Genomic DNA, 15,929 nt, shown 5'->3' with positions numbered 1-15,929 from the left:
GGGGGGTATTTGCCTTCCTTTGGATTAACACAGTAGAGTTTTAGGTTGGACTTGATGGACTCTTCTCTGTTTTTCAATCTTGCAAACTATTTAACTCTGAAACGAATAAATATAAAGTTCTCAATGGTGCGATTGCTCAGGTTCAGGCCTCACTGACAAGTAGGCTAAGTAGAACCCCCCTCTCTCCTTGATGGTCTTCACAAAAATGAACCTTCAAAGTGGCACACCCCGTTTAGAATTAATACATAGCTGCGGCACACTGGTCGCCATTGACCAGACCCATACTAGCCGCAGGATATAGAACATTTGGATGGTAGTAGGGTGCATTTAGGACACATCAGTATAACTGGTTAATCACCAAACTTTACAGTGTCCTCTACAAAGAGAGGGAGAGCAGACAGACTGCGGTTCTACACAGATCCCAGTCAGCTGGATGGAATGTACCACTAAATATCCTGACGGCTGCAGAGATCACTGTCTGCTATTAGAAATAAAACAACTAATTCCTGTGCAATTAGTCTGGTATTACCTAACATGAATCACACGTCTATAGCCCCTACCAAAACATATGCATCTACCAGGACAGCAGGTGACCGTACAAGAGAGAATATAAAAAGTCTAATTTGTACATAGTATGGGGTTCTTATTGCTGTTTTCACACACATGATTTCTTTGGCTTTCATTTTTGTTCAATGAAATCAGCAGAGCAAAGGCTACACTGAAAGAAAATGTATGGTCGTAGCAAAAGCCATGAAAACAGCATAAAAAAGCCACAACAATTACATCGGCACTGGAGGTGTATGAAAACAGGTGCAAAGGAAAAGTGGAGCAGTCTCATGGCAATCAGACTGATGCTTTCCATAGGCCCTTTGAAATATGAGGCATTAACCCCTTATGGACACAGCCCATTCTGGCCTTGAGGACACAGCCATTTAAGAGCCATAACTATTTTTCCATCCACAGACCCATATCAATGTGCCCCGGCATCGCACTGACACTCAGCCTATCAGCTGCCAAGGCGGGATATCAATGCGGCAGGCTGTTAGCTGGGTCTCAATGTGACGCAGTGACCATGGAAACCAGGAAGAAGATGGCAGTGGAGGTCTGTAGCGTGAGTCCCATTTGTTATTTTATATTCTGGCAGCTTGAGCATAATGGCTGCACATATTTCGGCATGAGACTTTTCTTTTAACCCCTTCCCGACTTATGACGTACCAGTACGTCATGGGTCAGGGGAAGGGAATATGACGTGAGCCCGCAGGTCACGTCCGCGTCATATCGGCAGATCCCCGCTGCTATCAGCAGCTGACATCTGCGGGTAATGAGGGACATCGGATCTGGCTCCGATGTCCATCAATGAAATAGTTAAATGCTGTGATCAATAACAATGACAGCATTTAAACATTAAATTCCGGTTATCCACAGGGTCTAGGGGATCCACCTGCAGGTCCACGATATAGAGTTGCCTGGAAAGAGCGGGGACTTACCAGTCCTTCCTGGCTCTTGGTGGATCGCCGATTGCTTAAGGCTGCCTTTGGTAGCCCTTAGCAATTTAGTGCCTATAACATAGATCAATGTAAGCAATAGCATTACATTGATCTATGTAAGCCATCTAATGATGGCTTATGATAGGCCCCTAGAAAAGCCAAAAAAGGTGTTCAAAAAAAATAAAAAAAAAGTTTTTTCAAACATTAAAAAATCCTCACCCTAATAAAAGTTCAAATCACCCCCCTTTTCTCATGGTTCAAATAAAACATTGTAAAAAAAAAAAAATTATAATAAACATATTTGGTATTGCCGCCTACGTAATTTTATGAACTATTAAATTATGATGTTCCTGATGCTGCAAGGTAAAAGGCGTAAAAAAAAATTCAAAACAACAAAATTGCTGATTTTTAGTCACACCACATTCCAGAAAAACGTAATAAAAAGTGATAAAAAAAAGTCATATATATAGGCAAAAGGGGTACCGTTAAAACTACAGCATGAAGAAAATATTATAGGGGTCCGAACATGGCATTAAAAAAACTATTTTTTTCTTTTTCAAGGTTTCAATTTTTTTTTACCTTAAAACGAAACAAAAATTACCCAAGTTTGGTATCATTGAAATCGTACTGACCAACAGAATAAAGATAGCATGTCAGATTTACGGTATTGTGAACCCTGAAAAAATTATTGGTCTCTCAAAATTGCACAATTCCATATTTTTTTTCAATTTACATATATTTTTTTTCTGGCTCCGTAATACATTATACAGTAACATAGTAACAAAGTTCATAAGGTTGAAAAAAGACCAGAGTCCATCAAGTTCAACCCATATGCCTAATGAGTCCCTACTGAGTTAATCCAGAAGAAGGCAAAAAACCCTCATTCTAGAGGTAAAAATTCCTTTTCCAACTTCAAATATGGCAGTCAGAATAAATCCCTGGATCAACGTTCTGTCCCTAGAAACCTAATATCCATAACCTGTAATGTTATTACTCTCCAAAAATGCATCCAGGCCCCTTTTGAACTCTTTTACCGAGGTAACCATGACCACCTCCTCCGGGAGAGACTTTCATATTCTCACTGCTCTTACAGTAAAGAACCCCGTCTGTACTGGTGTAGAAACCTTCTTTCCTCTAACAGAAAAGGATGCCTCCTTGTTATAGATACCGTCCTGAGTGTGAATAGATCATTGGAGAGAGCTCTGTATTGTCCCCTGATATATTTATACATACAGTTGGGATCACAAATTTGGGCACCCCAGGTAAAAATTTGTATTAATGTGCATAAAGAAGCCAAGGAAAGATGGAAAAATCCAAACAGAGTATATTGACATCTGAAAACTTTTTGCTATCTTCTTATAGCCTTCTCTAGCTTTGTGAGCGTCAACTATTTTCAGTTTCAGATTTCTAGACAACTGCTTAGAAGAACCCATGATGCTGATTGTTGGGGCAAGGTCAGATGAGTCTGGACATTTAAAACCTTTGAGATTGACATCACCTGGTCTTCCCAGATGATGATTGAGAACAATCCAGGCAGATCTCAGCTTTGACACAGGCAGATCTCAGCTTTGCAAAGGGGGCAGTGCATGCTATAAATTCTGCAGGGTGCCCAAACTTTTGCAGACGCCATTTTATTGTTTTCTGTTATTTTGAAAGTGTAAATGATGGAAATAAAATCTAACTTTTGTTGACATATTATAAGAATGTCTAATCTGTAATTTGATGCCTTTTGGAGATTTTTCCATCTTTCCTTGGCTTCTTTATGCACATTAACCTGGGGTGCCCAAACTTTTGATCCCCACTGTAGTTGTTAGGTCGCCCCTAAGCCTTCTTTTTTCTAAACTAAATAACCCTAATTCTGACAATCTTTCTGGGTACTGTAGTCCTCCCCTTCCCCATATTACTCTGGTTGCCCGTCTTTGAACCCTTTCCAGCTCCACTATATGTTTCTTGTACACTGGTGCCAAGTACTGTACACAGTATTCAATGTGTTGTCTGACTAGTGATTTGTACAGCGGTAGAATTATATCTTTTTCGTGGGCATCTATCCCCTATTGATGCACCCCATGATTTTATTTGCCTTGGCAGCAGCTGCCCGACACTGGTCACTACAGCTAAATTTACTGTTAACTAAGACTCCCAAGTCCTTTTCCATGTCAGTCGTTCTCCCATTTAATACATAATCCCAGTCTGGATTTTTCCTCCCCATGTGCATTACCTTACATTTATCAGTGTTGAACCTCATCTGCCACTTCCCAGCCCAAACCTCCAACCTATCCAGATCCATTTGTAACAGTGCACTGTCTTCTATTGTATTATCTACTATACACAGTTCTCTGTCCTCTGTTGTGTTAACCACTTCACAGAGTTTAGTATCATGTGCAAAGATTGCTACTTTACTATTCAACCTCTCTACAAGGTCATTAATGAATATATTAAATAAAATAGGACCCAAGATTGACCCCTGTGGTACCCCACTAGTAACAGTTACCCAATCAGAATAAGTACCATTAATAACCACCCTCTGTTTCCTATCACTGAGCCAGTTACTTACCCACTTACACACATTCTCCCCCAGCCCAATCCTTCTCATTTTATGCACCAATCTTTTATGTGGCACCGTATCAAATGCTTTGGAAAAATCTAAATATACAACATACAGTGATTCCCCCTGGTCCAGTCTGGAGCTCACCTCCTCGTAAAAGCTGATCAATTTGACAGGACTGATCCCTCATAAAGCCATGCTGATATGGAGTCATACATTTATTTTAATCAAGATACTCTAAAATAACATATCATAGAAAACCCTCAAACAATTTAGGGTTTTCTAAGGGATGCTATTTTGGAGTATCTTGATAAAAATAAATGTATGACTCCATATCAGCATGGATTTATGAGGGATCAGTCCTGTTAAACTTACCTGATCAGCTTTTATGAGGAGGTGAGCCATAAAATAAAGTGTGCCAATTTAAAGTACAACTTATCCCACAAAAAAAACAAGCCCTAATACAACATTTTTTTTTGTGGAAAAATAAAAAAGTTATAGGTCTTAGAAAGTAAGGAGCAAAAAAAAATGTTAATCAAAAATAAAAAATCGCTGGGTCATGAAGGGTTTAAAATATTTTTTTTTATTGTTAAGTATAATTGCCTTGAAGCACGAAGACAACTTCTGCATGGAGTTTGTATGTTCTCCCTGTGATCTCCTGAGCTTCCTCTGATACTCCAAAAATATTCTAAGAGTACGTTCACAGGTACATCATTCCGCATCAGAAAATCTGCTATCAGATTATGAAAGAATACCTCTATACGCTGTGCATTCAGAATGTACTGCAATATTAAAGGGGTACTCCGGTGAAAACCTTTTTTCTTTTAAATCAACTGGTGGCAGAAAGTTAGACATATTTGTAAATTACTTCTATTAAAGAATCTTAATCCTTCCAGTACTTCCTTTCTTTTTGGAATGCTCTCTGATGACATCACGAGCACAGTGCTCTCTGCTGACATCTCTGTCCATTTTAGCAACCGTGCATAGCAGATGTATGCTAAGGGCAGCATGGTGGCTCAGCGGTTAGTACTGCTGCCTTGCAGTCCTGGGGACTTGGGTTCAAATCCCACTAAGGACAACAATAAATAAAGTGTTATTATTATTATTATAATAACGTCAGCAGAGAGAACTGTGCTCGTGATGTCATCAGAGAGCATTCAAAAAAGAAAAGAATTTCCTCTGTAGTATTCAGCAGCTAATAAGTACAGGAAGGATTAAGATTTTTTAATAGAAGTAATTTACAAATATGTTTAACTTTCTGCCACCAGTTGATTTAAAAGAAAAAAGGTTTTCACCAGAGTACCCCTTTAACACTTTGCAATTCCCTAGAAGCTTAGTGTCATATGGTGTTAGGTTATGTTCACTAGTCCATCAGATGAGAGCAGCAAGATGAAAAAACAAACAAAAAAAAACCCACTCACTTCTGACCAGACTGTAGTCAAGTGTGAACAGAGCCTAAAACCCAAAGAGCTCATTTAGGTAAATGTTTTTGCAGCTTGCAAACAAAATTCATGCCTGGATCCTAATAACACAGCAAGTCTCCATGACACCAGACAACAGAATATTCATAAAACTGGAGCAAGTCTAAGGCTATGTTTACACGTTGGAATTTGGTATGGAAATTCCGCTGCAGCAGAGTCCCGTTACTTTCAATGGGATTCTGCGGCACTGTACCCACAGTGTAATTTCTGTGCCAGATGTTTCCAACACAGAAATACCAAATTCTGTGTCTGCAGAAAGAATGAACGCGTCCATTCTTTCTGTGGACTCCGCACGGAATGCATAGCCGCCAATGAGACGGTGCATTCCCATCCGGTCCTAGCGCCAGCAATGTCCGCACAGAGATATTCCGAGCGGACATTCCGTAGTGTAAACATAGCCTTAGGGCCCTAGAGGTGATAATCCCCCTGTGTAATACGCCTAGTGATCAGCAATTGAACGGTCAGAAGCTTGTTCATCAGTTGATCGCATTGTTTTGACAGATAAAAAAAAAATCACCCTAAACATCACCCTCTGTAATAGGGGATGTGCTGGCAGCAAATTATAGAAGCGAATTATAAAAATAAAGAACCACACAAACAATCCAGCATATGTTTGAATAGCCCTTCCTAGACAATAGCAAAGCCATGTAATGGGCTCATTAAATGGAGTATAGTGTCGCTCACATCTGGCAGCACATGGAAATGATAACACGAACAGTGTAGGGTAAAAAAAAATCACAAGTTACGACTACACAAACCTGGTTTCCTTCTTTATTCACTTCGATTTTGTATACCCACATCAGATCTACCATAATGCAGGAAGGCCATAATAACCGGTTACAAATGCTACAGTTCATTACCATATCAAGTTGGCCATATACATTAGAGAAGTGTCAATTAACCTATAAGCAGGACCAGCCTATCATCTTATGTGGATTGTTGCCTCACAAATCTGTCCTAATGGCAGAAGTCAGGGATAAGAAGGATTGGGCATGTTGGATTTCAACTGCCTGATCCTTTTCATCTCAAACAAATAACCCACCACCGGCAGTCTGGCAGTCTGATAACATATGCAAGCTGAGCCAAGCCCAAAAAACCTTTAAACTCGGTTTAAAGCATTTTTCAAAATCCATCAGAGGTTACAGTATTTTTTACTGCAATAAAAATAGTACAATTCACATTACTACCAATGTGAACACAAAATAATGGATTCCAACAGAGATCTTATGCACTTCATTATAAGTCAATGGAGTATATTTTTCGCCAGGATTATAATTTTTTTTTAAATCAGATCACTTTTAATGAAAACTTTTCTAAAACACAGTTGCAAAAACAAAACACCCTCATCCAAGACAGAACCCTCCCACCCTACCAAAATCTGTAGAGAAAAGAAAAGAAAGGACCAACGGACGGCGCCTCGTGTATTTACCCTCAATAGATCGGGTGGTGGGTGGGGGGGGGGGCAACCCCACAGGGCTTATAGATGGCCGCTCACCTTGAGATCTATGCAAAAAAGCATATCACCCACGATATACTCGGGGTACTGTAGTGCGAGTCGCTGCTATGCCAATGGGTTGCAGGAGGAAACAAGTCGTCCTGGGAGTCAATATTAGAAGTAGAGCAGGAAAAAACCCTCAGGTATGGCGCTGCAGACTCTTGTAGACAGATGAGGCGGATGCCAAAAGGTAATAGGAAAGTCCTCAGCAGGACATTTTATTAAAAAAACAATAAAATGGACAAGATTATGCGTTTCGGGAGGATCCCTCCCTTCCTCAGATTAGGAAGGGAGCGATCCTCCCGAAACACGTTATCTTGTCCATTTTATTGTTTTTTTAATAAAATGTCCTGCTGAGGACTTTCCTATTACCTTTTGGCATCCGCCTCATCTGTCTACAAGAGTCTGCAGCGCCATACCTGAGGGTTTTTTCCTGCTCTACTTCTAATATTGACACCCTCCCAAAAGACAGGAATGCCAGGTGAGAAATCAAACGAATAAAGACGGGACAGAAAGAATCAACCCCCCCCCCCCCCCCCCAATAAGGAAGAGCAGTGCACAAGAGCACCATCCAAAGGCTTAGCATATGTTTCTGGAACTAGGTCATATTCCAGGATCCTGATTGGTGTTTTGGCACTACATAAACATATATCATGACCTAAATGTGAACAGAGCCTAAAGGTGCCCCTACACATTACCGTATATACTCGAGTATAAGCCGACCCGAATATAAGCTGAGGCCCCTAATTTCAACCCAAAAACACAGGAAAAGTTATTGACTCGACTATAAGCCTAGGGTGGGAAACACATCATTCCCCCCCCCCATGTCATCATCCCCCCTGTCATCATTCAGACCCCCATCATTAACACCCACATCATCATCACCCCCGTCATCATTCCCCCCTTCATCATCACCGCCTGTCATAATCACCGCCTGTCATCATCCCCCCCTGTCATCATCCAGACCATTGTCATCAATCCCCCCCCCCCTTCATCATCACCGCCTGCAATCTCTTCATCAATGGTCTTCAACCTGTGGACCTCCAGATGTTGCAAAAATACAACTCCCAATTATAGCTGGTCCGGGCCATTTATGCTGCAGGGACCATCCGGTGGGGAGGGTTAGTCGTTCGGGGCTGTCCATCTTCACCGGGAGGCCCTCTTCTCCGCTCTGGGCCCGGCCCCGGACTAGTGGCGTTGCCTTGACGACTACGCATGGGGACGTTCATGTGCAGGGACGGACGTCCCTGTGCATCATCGTCAAGGCAACATCATTAGTCCGGGGCCGCGCCCGGAGCGGAGAAGAGGGCCTCCCGGTGAAGATGGACAGCCCGGAACGACTAACCCTCCCCACCGGACGGTCCCTGCAGCATAGATGGCACGGACCAGCTTACCCTTCCTTCTCACCGAGGGGAGGTGAGTTCAAAACTAAAGGAGGGTCTGGATGATGACAAAGGCCGCAGTGGTCTTGAACCTGCGGACCACCAGGTGTTTCAAAACTACAACTCCCAGCATGCCCGGACAGCCGATGGCTGACTGGGCATGCTGGGAGTTGTAGTTGTCACGATGCCGGCTGGCAGGAGGTGGATCCTCTGTGCCAAAGAGGGATTGGCGTGGACCGTGCTAGTGGACCGGTTCTAAGTCACTACTGGTTTTCACCAGAGCCCGCCGCAAAGCGGGATGGTCTTGCTGCGGCGGTAGTGACCAGGTCGTATCCACTAGCAACGGCTCAACCTCTCTGACTGCTGAAGATAGGCGCGGTACAAGGGGGTAGACAGAAGCAAGGTCGGACGTAGCAGAAGGTCGGGGGCAGGCGGCAAGGTTCGTAGTCAGGGTGGATAGCAGAAGTTCTGGTACACAGGCTTTAGACACACAAAACGCTTTCACTAGGCACAAGGGCAACAAGATCCGGCAAGGGAGTGCAAGGGAGGAGCTCAGATATAGCCAGGGAGCAGGTGGGAGGCAATTAAGCTAATTGGGCCAGGCACCAATCATTGGTGCACTGGCCCTTTAAGTCTCAGGGAGCTGGCGCGCGCGCGCCCTAGAGAGCAGAGCCGCGCGCGCCAGCATATGACAGCAGGAGACGGGAACGGGTAAGTGACCTGGGATGCGATTCGCGAGCGGGCGCGTCCCGCTGTGCGAATCGCATCCCCGACGGCCATGACAGTGCAGCGCTCCCGGTCAGCGGGACCGACCGGGGCGCTGCGGAGAGAGAGACGCCGTACGCGCTCCGGGGAGGAGCGGGGACCCGGAGCGCTAGGCGTAACAGTACCCCCCCCCCCCCTTAGGTCTCCCCTTCTCTTTGTCCGATAACTGCCTCCCCTGGGATGAGGAGACCGGGAAAGGATGGAGGGATTCCTCAACGGAAGGCAGAACAGCAGGAGTAGGAATGGGGAGGGAGGGCAGAGGGCGAGGCCTGGCACGGGGCAGTGTGACACCAGGACGAGGGCCATGAGGAGGCACCGAGGCTTGCCTGACTGGACTGGGAGGGGGGGAGAGGCACTTCTTAAGGCAGGCAGAGTCCATAACGACTTTAGGGAGACCGGATACAGGAGGAACCACAGGGTCACGGCAGGGAGTACTGGGAACCGGTTTAAGGCAGTCCTTGAAGCAAGAGGTACCCCAGCTCTTGATCTCCCCTGTGGACCAATCCAGGGTTGGGGAATGGTGTTGAAGCCAGGGTAGTCCCAGGAGAATTTCGGACGTGCAATTGGAGAGGACCAAAAACTAAATTTTTTCGTGATGATTTCCGATGCACATTAGGAGGGGCTTCGTGCGATAACGCACGGTGCAATCCAACCTGGCTCCGTTGACCGCGGAAATGTGGAGTGGCTTGACAAGACGGGTCACCGGGATGCGGAATTTATTCACCAAGGACTCCCGAATAAAATTCCCAGAGGCACCAGAGTCCAGGCAGGCCACGGCTGAGAGGGAAGAGCTGGCTGAAGTAGAAATCCGTACAGGCACCGTGAGACGTGGAGAAGCCGACTTAGCATCAAGAGACGCCACACCCACGAGAGCTGGGTGCGAGCGTGCGTTTCCTAGACGTGGAGGACGGATAGGGCAATCCACCAAAAAATGTTCGGTACTGGCACAGTACAGACAAAGATTCTCTTCCTTACGGCGATTCCTCTCTTCCAGGGTCAGGCGAGACCGATCCACTTGCATGGCCTCCTCGGCGGGAGGCCTAGGCGCAGATTGCAATGGAGACTGTGGGAGAGGTGTCCAGAGATCTAAGTCTTTTTCCTGGCGGAGCTCTTGATGCCTCTCAGAAAAACGCATGTCAATGCGAGTGGCTAGATGAATGAGTTCATGCAGGTTAGCAGGAGTTTCTCGTGCGGCCAGAACATCTTTAATGTTGCTGGATAGGCCTTTTTTAAAGGTCGCGCAGAGGGCCTCATTATTCCAGGATAGTTCTGAAGCAAGAGTACGGAATTGTATGGCGTACTCGCCAACGGAAGAATTACCCTGGACCAGGTTCAGCAGGGCAGTCTCAGCAGAAGAGGCTCGGGCAGGTTCCTCAAAGACACTTCGAATTTCCGAGAAGAAGGAGTGTACAGAGGCAGTGACGGGGTCATTGCGGTCCCAGAGCGGTGTGGCCCATGACAGGGCTTTTCCAGACAGAAGGCTGACTACGAAAGCCACCTTAGACCTTTCAGTAGGAAACTGGTCCGACATCATCTCCAAGTGCAGGGAACATTGCGAAAGAAAGCCACGGCAAAACTTAGAGTCCCCATTAAATTTGTCCGGCAAGGACAGGCGGAGGCTAGGAGTGGCCACTCGCTGCGGAAGAGGTGCAGGAGCTGGCGGAGGAGATGGTTGTTGCTGCTGTAGCTGAGACTGAAATTGCTGTTGCTGTGACTGGAGCTGCTGTAGCTGCGACTGGAGTTGCTGTGTCATGGTGGTCAAGTACGACAGCTGGTGCTCTTGTCGGGCTTGCTGGGCGACCAGTGTAGGGAGGTCGGCGACAACTGGCAGAGGAACTTCAGCGGGATCCATGGCCGGATCTACTGTCACGATGCCGGCTGGCAGGAGGTGGATCCTCTGTGCCAGAGAGGGATTGGCGTGGACCGTGCTAGTGGACCGGTTCTAAGTCACTACTGGTTTTCACCAGAGCCCGCCGCAAAGCGGGATGGTCTTGCTGCGGCGGTAGTGACCAGGTCGTATCCACTAGCAACGGCTCAACCTCTCTGACTGCTGAAGATAGGCGCGGTACAAGGGGGTAGACAGAAGCAAGGTCGGACGTAGCAGAAGGTCGGGGGCAGGCGGCAAGGTTCGTAGTCAGGGTGGATAGCAGAAGTTCTGGTACACAGGCTTTAGACACACAAAACGCTTTCACTAGGCACAAGGGCAACAAGATCCGGCAAGGGAGTGCAAGGGAGGAGCTCAGATATAGCCAGGGAGCAGGTGGGAGGCAATTAAGCTAATTGGGCCAGGCACCAATCATTGGTGCACTGGCCCTTTAAGTCTCAGGGAGCTGGCGCGCGCGCGCCCTAGAGAGCGGAGCCGCGCGCGCCAGCATATGACAGCAGGAGACGGGAACGGGTAAGTGACCTGGGATGCGATTCGCGAGCGGGCGCGTCCCGCTGTGCGAATCGCATCCCCGACGGCCATGACAGTGCAGCGCTCCCGGTCAGCGGGACCGACCGGGGCGCTGCGGAGAGAGAGACGCCGTACGCGCTCCGGGGAGGAGCGGGGACCCGGAGCGCTAGGCGTAACAGTAGTTTTGCAACATCTGGAGGTCCACAGGTTGAAGACCACTGAGAAGGGACTGACAGGCGGAGAGTTCACTCGAAAAATCAGGCTGAAAAACTCGGCTTATACTCGAGTATATACGGTAGCTTAAAGTTGATGAAAATGGATGATTTAACCCAAAAGAGTTGTTGGATGGGTGAAATTAAACAACTTTTATTTTCGTGCCTGATGGCAGAATGCCATTTTTTCTAAAACAAAGTCTAAATTTGGAATTTTCATTGAACTTTTTAGCCACAATCAATCTTTCTGTAAAACAATGTTTATAAAATATATCTAGAAAGATAGTTCGTCCTTACTCGGTGTCATTGATCTTATGGCCAAACAATCATTTGTTCAACCACAACTTTTGTCTGGTGTGTATATCCACCTTTATGGCTCCACAGGTAAACTTTTAGCATTTTAACATATATGTTTTTGCTTTATAATCTGTGGGTTGTTTTTTTAGCAGGAGAAATCATGATGTAGCACTGATGACCATTACTGCTCAATACTAAAAGAATCGTAAATAGAGAGAAGAAAACAGAGGGCACTGTCAAAATAGTCCATACACATAAAAAGTCTGGGGAAAGTCGAAATATAAACAGGACAGCAGCCGGATAACAATGTGGAATTACTACTGAACGGGGTGCAAAGCTAATGAAGATGAAAAATGCAAAAAACTCATAGACAGATATAAGCTATGCACTCACCATTCCTGTAGTATATATTCATTTGGGCATTGCGTTCCAGCAGGGAGACTTCATTGATGCGGGGTGCTCAGAGTCAAACAGCCGTTTTCGCACAGTAGGTGTGTGCTTCTTCCGGCCTCAAAGAGGCCGGAAGAAGCACACACCTACTGTGCGAAACGGCTGTTTGCCTCTGAGCACCCCGCATCAATGAAGTCTCCCTGCTGGAACGGAATGCCCGAATGAATATATACTACAGAAACGGTGAGTGCATAGCTTATATCTGTCTATGGACTAAAAGAATCGTGTTTATATAAAAATATTGGTTTAAAAAAAAAAGATGCCAAGAGGTTGCGGCTACTTGAGGGCCAGTGTGTAAAAGCACTTGTGCACAGACATGAAACACTAAGAACCAGGCAGGGCCATAAATAACATTTGCAGTAACTAGCTAAAATAACTCCTGCTTTTCACATCACATCTCAATAGACCTCATCCAAGTCACTTTTGAATTTCAAAGGGGAGAACAAAGGTACAGAAGGGAAATGCTAAATAAAAACTCCATTTGGAGAGGACTCTGAATGAGAAACAACAGGCCTAATGAACACTCTCCAAGGGGTGCTGAGTCTCCTGCATGGAGCGGCCGCTCATGGATACCTGGAGTTAAATTGATTGAGTCCCAGCATTTATTAGCCTTGACACCGTAATCTCTTGCAGATGTTCACACAAGGTGGTCAGCAAATGGCCCCTGCTGTCAATGCTGCTAATCATAGGCTTACCTGGAAAATAAATAACAAAAAAAAAATTACCTGCCGAGAAAACTTTACCTCAGCTACCAACATGGAGGAACATCAATGAAGTCCGGTGTGAAGCAATTTTACCTGAATGACTGCTTATTTCCTGACACGCTGACTTATGTAACCTATGATGGCAGTGTACAACCTTACTGGTTCTTTATGGCTCAGACTAAAGGGGGCCCATACACATAGAAGGCTAAATAGAAGGGTTAATGGTTGAACAAACAATCGTCTGATGACCAATCATCTCACACACGGACATATTTTAGTCCATGTTGTCCACACTGGCCAAACATGATCGAGGCAACAATCTTTCTTATAACATTCTGACATCATTCTTTTCTGATTTCTGATCACAGATCATTGATCAGCCAAAAATATCACACACATCCTACTTCTTTCCAGACAATGATCTGTCTTTGATCGGCTGTTAAATTACAATTAATTATTTTGGATTAAATCAATCATTTATAATCTATAATAATTATCTATAAAAATCTATAATCTAATCTATAATAAATTTAATCTTATGTGAACGGGCACCTTAACTGCTAGATGACACAGGGCGTACATGTACACCCTTGCCGCCTGGTTTCAAACGCACCAGGGTGTACATCAGGGCTGGCTCTTCCCACAGGCAAAATGGGCAGCCGCCTAGAGCACCTTCTTGATGGAGGCGCCGCTCTGCCCACTGCAATAAAGTTAGCCAACAACCGAAACAACTGCCCATCTGAAGCACCTGCCCATCAAGCAAACCCCGACGTGCTACCCCCACCCCACCCGTACTACAATAAACAGCATTTTTCAGCATGCTGGAAGAGCACAGTGCAACAGGGGCGATCACTAAGGTCAGGTCCGTCCAACATCCTGACATTGCGTACGCCTCCATACATCGGGACGAGCCAATGGGCGGGGTCAAGGGGTAGAAAATTAGCTTTCGCCTTGGGTGGCAAAAATCCTTGCACCAGGCTTGGTGTACATGTATGCCACTGAGTATTTAGTATATATGAAGTGAGCGCAGTGAGTGACAGCTGTGCACTTGCAGTCATTGGCAGACTAAAGGGGTACTCTGGTGAAAAACTTTTTTTTTTTTTTTTTTTTTAAATCAACTGGTGCCAGAAAGTAAAACAGATTTGTAAATTACTTCTATAAAAAAAATCTTAAACCTTCCAGTACTTATTAGCTGCTGAATACTACAAAGGAAATTCTTTTCTTTTTTTAACACAGTGCTCTCTGCTGACATCATGACCACAGTGCTCTCTGCTGACATCTCTGTCCATTTTAGGAACTGTAAAGAGCAGCATATATTTTCAATGGGGATTTTCTTCTACTCTGGACAGTTCCTAAAATGGACAGAGGTGTCAGCAGAGAGCACTGTGGTCATAATATCAGCAGAGAGCTCTGTGTTCCAAAAAGAAAAGAATTTCCTCTGTAGTATTCAGCAGCTAATAAGTACTGGAAGGATTAAGATTTTTTAATAGAAGTAATTTACAAATTTGTTTAACTTTCTGGCACCAGTTGATAAAAAAAAAAAGTTTTCCACCGGAGTACCCCTTTAACCCTTTAGATGCCGTCATTATTACCAAGCATGGCATCTTAACAGGAAAATGAAGACTCTGCTGTGTTCACAGGGGTACAATGTGCTATGGCAGCCAGAAGTTTGCTACTGATTTTCGCTCCTCTAATACAGTTTGCCGGTGGTGCCAATTCCACTGTACAATGGTATGCAATAGGATACGCCAAAACCCAACTGTGACCTTAAAAGGCCAAAGGGAACAAGTCACCAGATTTATGTTTATAAACATAGTGACAGGAACCCTGTCACACTACAGAATTTTGTGGGAATATTCCGCTACAGCAGAGTACCATTGATTGCAATGGAATTGTAATGCACTGTGCCCATGGTGGAAACATCTGTCATGGAAATCTCGATTCCTGCGTCTGCAGACTCATTAAACCAGTTTAGGATCTATTCACATGTACAGTATCCTGCACAGAATTGATGCACAGGATTTGATGCACAGAATTGATGCACAGGATTTGATGCACAGAATTGATGCACAGGATTTGATGCACAGAATTGATGCACAGAATTGATGCACAGGATTTGATGCACAGGATTTGATGCACAGAATTGATGCACAGGATTTGATGCACAGAATTGATGCACATGATTTGATGCACAGAATTGATGCACAGAATTGATGCACAGGATTTGATGCACAGAATTGATGCACAGGATTTGATGCACAGGATTTGATGCACAGAATTGATGCACAGAATTGATGCACAGGATTTGATGCACAGGATTTGATGCACAGGATTTGATGCACAGAATTGATGCACAGGATTTGATGCACAGAATTGATGCACAGGATTGATGCACAGGATTTGATGCACAGGATTGATGCACAGGATTTGATGCACAGAATTGATGAACAGGATTTGATGCACAGAATTGATGCACAGGATTTGATGCACAGGATTTGATGCACAGGATTTGATGCACAGAATTGATGCACAGAATTTGATGCACAGAATTGATGCACAGGATTTGATGCACAGAATTGATGCACAGAATTGATGCACAGGATTTGATGCACAGGATTTGATGCACAGAATTGATGCACAGGATTTGATGCACAGAATTGATGCACAGGATTTGATGCACAGGATTGAAGCACAGGATTGATGCACAGGATTTGAT

This window comes from Hyla sarda, chromosome 12 (assembly GCF_029499605.1).
Source record: "Hyla sarda isolate aHylSar1 chromosome 12, aHylSar1.hap1, whole genome shotgun sequence".
Taxonomy (NCBI): Eukaryota; Metazoa; Chordata; class Amphibia; order Anura; family Hylidae; genus Hyla; species Hyla sarda.
Note: the sequence above shows the minus strand (reverse complement) of the source record.